Below are 7,069 nucleotides of genomic sequence, written 5' to 3' on the forward strand. Positions count from 1 at the left end.
TCCATCCTCCTGCCCAACCCACTGCACCAGCTCCGCCCATCCATCTGTCCGACCATCCATCCATCCTCCTGCCCAACCCACTGCACCAGCTCCGCCCATCCATCTGTCCGACCATCCATCCATCCTCCTGCCCAACCCACTGCAACAGTAGGAGGCTCTGTACCTCAGAGGAACACGCAGCACCCCCATGTTCATCCTTGTAAAATGATTGTGTGGTATCCAATGCAAAGTTTGTCATGTTGGGTGTCTTCGGAAGGCTCATGATGCACTGAGCATTGTTGTTATAGTAATGTTATAGTAATTGTTGTTACAGTAATGTTATAGTTATAATTTCATGTATATAGTTATGAGGCTGAAAATATATCCTCGTGGCTTAAAATAAGCCCAGGCAAAAACTCTCCATGAGCAGAGAGACAGTTCACACCTCATCAGGGCATGTGTGGGACAAACCCAGCCCAGCCTCACAGGAACAAAGGACGCTGGCCTAGGCAGCAACAAAAGGATCTGTTGGACTCTCGAGTGAGTCACCCCCCTTCCTTTAGTCAGTTTGGGACTGCGATGAGGTAATGCTCACCTGACTCTGACGGGGAGGGGGGCAAAGCCAAGAGGGAAGAAAGAACATGAAAAAAGGGAGAGACATTTGCCATGCTCTTCCTCTCTCTTCCACCTACATCTACAGACACCAAACCACGTGACTGAAGCACTGATCAAAGGGGAGAGCCTGGCTGAAGAGCAACCAGCCAGCCTGTGGTGAGACGCATCTAGTTTGCAAGGGCATTGAAAGTGTTAAGATCAGCTTAGAATGCGTTTTGCTTTTATTTCATTTGACCAAATCTGACTTGTTATGCTTTGACTAATAATCACTTAAAATCTATCTTTGTAGTTAATAAATCTGTTTGTTTGTTCGACCTGAAGCAGTGCCTTTCGTTTGAAGCATGTCAGAGACTCCCCTTGGGATAACAAACCTGGTACATACCAATTTCTTAGTTAAACTGACAAACTCATATAAGCTTGTGGTGTCCAGTGGGCATAACTGGACACTGCAAGACGGAGGTTCCTAGGGATGTGTCTGGGACGGGAGATATTGGCTAGTGTCATTCGGTTGCACAATCCAAGGAGCAGCTTACATGTCAGAGGCTGTGCATGAACAGCCCAGCAGTGGGGGTTCTCACTGCAGAGCAGGGTAAGGCTGGCTCCCAGAGTCAAGGATTGGAGTGACCTAATAGACCACCGGTCCCGATAACATCAGGGGAATGTCACAAACAGCTCCACCCATCCGTCTGCCTGTCCAACCATCCATCCATCCTCCTGCCCAACCCACGGCAACAGCTCCAGCCATCCACCCATCTGTCCATCCATCTCCAGTCCAGCAAACTACAATTGCTCCACCCATCCATCTGTCCAACCATCCTTCTTTCTGTCCATCCATCCTCCTGGACAATACACTACAGTAGCTCCATCCATCCATCCCCCTGTCTGTCCATCCACCTGTCTACCAGTGACTAAAGAAATGGAGCAATCTGCCTTGGAAATAGTCAGCACCCCTATAAATTAGCTTAACCCCCCCCACCCATCCTGCCAGTGTGATTTGTGCTGCAGCATTGGGTGGGACAGGGTGACCCCAGGTGCCTTTCCCAGGCCTGTCACCAAAGGCCACCTGAAGGACTCACTTAACCCTAACCTGAATCTTAATCTCCATCAAATCTAAAAGGGGACGACACACAGTCCATGGCAGGAAGGAGCGGGCATCAGGACACAAAGAGACCTCAGAGTCTGGTGTGAGAGGAGGCAGCAAGTCCTGCTCTTTATGTGGCTGCAAGGGACAGCAGATCCCTTCGAGAGGCCCGCGGGATAGTCCCTAGTGTGCTTATGGTTGAATCCTCATTGCCAGGAGACCCCACAGGCTGATCTCGGTGACCTTTGGGGCACCCCACAGGCCCCTGTCTTTGCTCAGCCTTTCCCTAAAGGGGTGAGTCATATGGGGTAGGGCTTTTTGCTGGCTGCAGTAGATAGTGGGGTACTGGGTAACTGCTAACAGGACTTGTTCACATCCCAGAGAGGCTCGTTATATAAATCTACACGTCTATTAACTAATGTAACCAAGAGAACTAACCCCCCGAAAAGCTGCACCCTACTCCCAAGTAAACGGCATCCTTACACTGGCTTTCCATTCCCTGAAGCTCCACCAGATGGCGCCCATCTAACTTCCTAGCCAAGAGGTCCCAATGCAGCCTCATCTCCCAGCCTCTGTCCCTACCCACATCAAAAGAGATGTCAGAGACACCTAGGGTGACCAGATGTCCCCATTTTATAGGGACAGTCCCGATTTTTGGGTCTTTTTCTTATATAGGCTCCTATTACCCACCACCCCCTGTCCCAATTTTTCACATTTGCTGTCTGGTCACCCTAGAGACACCTCCATAGCAGAGGCATGCTGGCCCTGTGTGTGGACACGTGCACAGTTACACTAATATGCCCATGCACACTCCCCACACGCAGCCACTCTTACATGGCCACTCACAGCCACTCCCCACAATTCACACTGGTCTGCACACGCTCACTCTTCCATGGGTACAATCACACTCGTTCCTGACATGCATACACTCAGTTTGCACATGCACACTCACCCTCACTCTTACGTGCATTCACTTGGGGCCAGCTCTCTATTGCCGTGCAGCTGGTGCAGACAGTTACATCAGCGCAAGATGGGTGCAAAATGCTCCTAACTCAGAATGGTGACGCTTGATGCCCATTGACTAGTATAAATCACTGCGCAAGGGGCGAGTCAGTGGAGAGCCTGGCACCTGGTCTTTATACGTGTCCCCATGCTCGTATCTTCTCATCTCCCTTACAGCTGTACACACACGCGCCTCAGACACGTATGTCACGGACTCACAGGTCGTGCCCACTCTTGGCCCCGTGCGGTCCGTGGGGGGTGCTCCTTTCAGTGAGACAGCTCTTCTCGGGGGTCCACTCTCTCTCGGGGTCAGGCCCCTCCACCTCCTGGAGCCGCACCTCTCGGAGCCTTAGCACGTCTGTCTCTGCCCCCTCAGGGAGTCCACTCGCTCTGGATCCCCGGGGCTTCCACCCCCCGAAGGGGTTGATGCAACCCTGTTCTCTAGACCGGAGTGACTCTCAGCCAGAGTAAACCAGGAGGGTTTATTGAGCATTGAACACAGCACAGGAAACTCTCAGGGCCTCAGGCCTGGCCTCCCTCAGCACAGCACATCCCAGTCTCCCCTGCATCCAGGTGGGCTCTGCCTGCTCCCTCTCTCCAGCCCAGAGCCCCCCCTGCTTCCCAGCTGGGCATCTGATGTCACTGGCCCCAAGCCCCGCCTCTGTCCATTGTCTTCTATCCAGGTAAACTGGGTCGTCCCCTGGGCTCCTCTCCTCTCTTCTGTCCTCTGGCCCCCTCTGGCTGGAACTGGCTGGTTAGGTCACCGGGGTCCTCTCTTTACAGCCCATTGTCCTCCGATTGGCCAGAACCGGCTGTGACTCCTGAACTGGTCTCCGGGTCGTCAGGTCACCAGTCGCTAGGGTGTCCATCCTCCAGGCCATCGGCTGGGGTCCCAAGTTCCCTCTCTGGTCCTCTGTAACAACAAACTCCCTCTCCCCTCACCTCGTTAAACCAGTAACACCCGGGGACACTGAGGCGCACTCCCTCTGTATGCAAACCATTGGAAAAACAAGGAAACAACAAGAAAATCCCCCACTTTGTCACAACGTACGTTCACATTCTCCCTTGCATTGTCACTCACACCGTGCACACTCCCAGTCACGCCTTCCCTTTGCACGCTCGCACTCCTTGCTCGTGAACAACCGCCCTCCCGCCATACACACACTCTCTCTTCCATGCACATGGAGGATGTGATCCAGCCCAGTGTAACTGCCGGGTGTAGCCGTGCAAGGTAAGAAGTGCTGAGCAGGATGGGGTGCACTCGCGGGGGACCCCGCGCTGGCACTGATCATGGCTGCCAACCAATTCCCAGCCAGTAGCAGGAGTGAGACCTCAAGGGGATGGGGGCGCATGGTGCTGTCCCTCGTTAGCAAAGGAAAGATTCTGCCAGCAAACACCCAGGTCTCCTCAGATATCACCATTCTCTACCCACACCCCGCCCATTTGCACCCAGTGCTGCTCTCAGGAGTCAGGGAGCAGGCTCCCGAGGGGAATCCCTGCTGCTCAGTGCGAAGGATGATCCCCTAGCACTTGCACTAATTTTTACACTAGCGCTCCAGTGCAACAGCCTTGGGCTCCCTGCTCAGTAAAGCCCAAGGCCTCACAATCACTTTTACACACTTTTCGGTGGCCTCATCTTACACATACACGCTCCTGCACACGCATATGCACCTTTAACACGCTCACCATCACGTGCCATCCACGCACTCTCCCACTGGCTCCTTGGCTTTGCACACACTTTTCTGCATGCACACAGACCCTCCTCCCACATCAGCATCCCAGGAGTTTTTTCAAGAGGGCGCTGCAGGGGGGCCCTTGAACTGCAGCCCCCCCATGTGCATTTACACTTCTAGCAAATACCAACTCACACCCCTGACACGGGTGCACTTGCATGGCTACACTCGCTGCTTTCATGTGTACACTCACTCCTGCATTTGCACACCCACGCCTGCACATGCATCCTCACTGCTCACACACACACGCCCACCCTGTCCCTGCGGGAGAAAATCCAGCAGGCGTTTGTAGCCCCCAGAGGTATGAGCAACTCTTCAGTTCAGACACCAGCATGCAGAACATGTCTGGCCCGAAAGCAGAACCAAAGGGGGCAGGTCCCACCAGCCTCTCAGGGCATGGCAGCTGGCTCCCTGTTCCATGCTGGTCCTAATGGACACGGACCGAGCCTCTCCCAGCCCCTAGGCTGTGTCTGAATGTGTTTGTGTGTGTGTGTGTGTATTGCGGGGTGACTGGGGGGGGGGGGAAGAGTGCCTGAGGGTGTGTTAGGATGTCAGTGTGCTTGTGAGTGAGAATGGGGGTGGGGGGTGAGTGTGGGGCAGTGAGTGCACCAGGGCAAGTGAGTGTGTCGAGGAGCATAGTATATGCAGCCCCTGTGACAGAGGAGAGATCAAAGGCAAGGTCACCGCTATCCCCATCACACGAGACAGATTTCCCCAGGCCACTGGGAACTCTCAGGGCAGGTCTTCGCTGCAATTAAAAGCCCACGCCTGGCCCATGCCAGCTAGCTCGAGCTCATAGGGCTAGCGCTATGGGGCTGTTTCATTGCAGTGTAGATATTTGGCAGTGGGACCCTCCCCCCTCGCAGAGAGCCCCTGACACACAGTGAGCGCTATCCCAGGGAGGAAACCCCTTGCTTGGCACCACCTGCGATACTCGCTGTGCCAGTGAAGTAATGGTGTTGAATTGTGAGCGTGTGTGTTTGTGGGGATAGTGCGCCTGGAAGCATGTGTACGTGTTGCTGAGGGAGGCTGTGTGCACACGTGTGCGTTGGGGGAAGTTGCCTGGAAGTAGCCTGTGTGTCCCTGTGTGTGCTCCAGAAGGGCTCAGGATATCGGACCAGCACCAATATAGGAGTCCCAGGATGCACAAGGGCACATTCCTGGGACTGTGTACGGAGATCACCCCCGTGCAGGGACGCCAGAATGAGAGCTGCACTGACAGTGGAGCAACGAGTGGTGATCACACTGTGGAAACCTGCAATGCTGGATTGCTACCGGTCAGTGGGAAATCATTTTGGAGTTGGAAAATCCACAGTGGGGCCCACAGTCATGCAAGCATGCAGGGCCATTAATCGTCTCCTACTATGCAGGACTGTGATTCTTGGCAATGTGCAGGATGTAATGGATGGATTTGCAGCAACAGAGTTTCCAAACTACGGTGGAGCAATAGACGGCACAATGTCTCAATTTGGGCCCCAGAGCACCTTGCCACAGAGTACATCAACAGAAAGGGCTACTTTTCTCTGGTTGCATAAGAGTTGGTGAATCTCTGGGGATGCTTCCCCGACATCAGTGTTGGCAGCTCAGAGAAGGTGAATGACGCTGGCATCTTTAAGAACTTAGAACTGTTCAGAAAGCTACAAGCAGGGACTTTCTTTCCCGACCAGCAGATTACCATTGACAATGCTGAAATGCCAGTCGTGATTCTGGGGGACCCAGCCTACCGCTGGTTCTCTGGCTCATGAAGCCGCACACCGGACACCTTGGCAGCACCCAGGGGAGATCCAGCTACTGGCTCAGCGGGTGCAGAACAATGGCTTGAATGTGCTTTTGGTAGACTGAAGAGATGATGGTGCTGTCTTCTCAGAAGATTGGATCTCAGTGAAAAAAAACAGCTCACTGGTTATAACGGCCTGCGGGGTCCTGCATAATATCTGTGAAGCAAAGGGGGAAGAGTTGCCACCGGGGTGGAGGTGGAGTGGCTGTCTGCTGAGTTTGAACAGCTAGACACAAGGGCTATATGACGGGCTGCTCCACTCACCGCTAGGATGGTGCCTTCTGCTGGTTGTTTTGGGGAATAGCAACCCTTCCCACGATTGCACGCTCTCTCCAGCTCTCTCTGGGTCTGCAGCACCTTTCTCGCTCCATAAGCTTCTGCTGCCTCTTCGGGTCTCAGCCCTCAGACCAGGTCACTCTACGCGTTTCCCTCTTCCAGGGTGTGACAGTGTACCTCATAAGGCTTTATGGGGAGGGGGTGCTTATAAATGTATGGATGACATAGCTGGAATATGTTTTGTGCTGCCTGTGCCATGTAACATATCTCCGTAAAGGTTCTGGTCTACTATATCTATTCATCCTATTTGTACATATATATCATTTTCTACTCGAGGTTAAGAATATGGGCTGTATGCTTGCTTGATTTCTAAGTAAGCTTTGTGAGGCATTTGGTCAGCTTCTTTAGGAATGAATTCGACAGGTTAAGTACCTGATCAGGAAACACTTAGGGAACAATGCATCTTGGAATGCTCCAATCCACATGAGAAGTCTTCCCGGAGACATGCAAGATGCCATGTGGACAATGGCATAGGCCTGCAAAGACTGAGTCATGCAGGGGCATGTGACTTGCCCAGGTGACTCCAAAACTCCATCCTGGAGCTGG

This window comes from Trachemys scripta, chromosome 9 (genome assembly GCF_013100865.1).
Source record: "Trachemys scripta elegans isolate TJP31775 chromosome 9, CAS_Tse_1.0, whole genome shotgun sequence".
Lineage (NCBI taxonomy): Eukaryota > Metazoa > Chordata > Testudines > Emydidae > Trachemys > Trachemys scripta.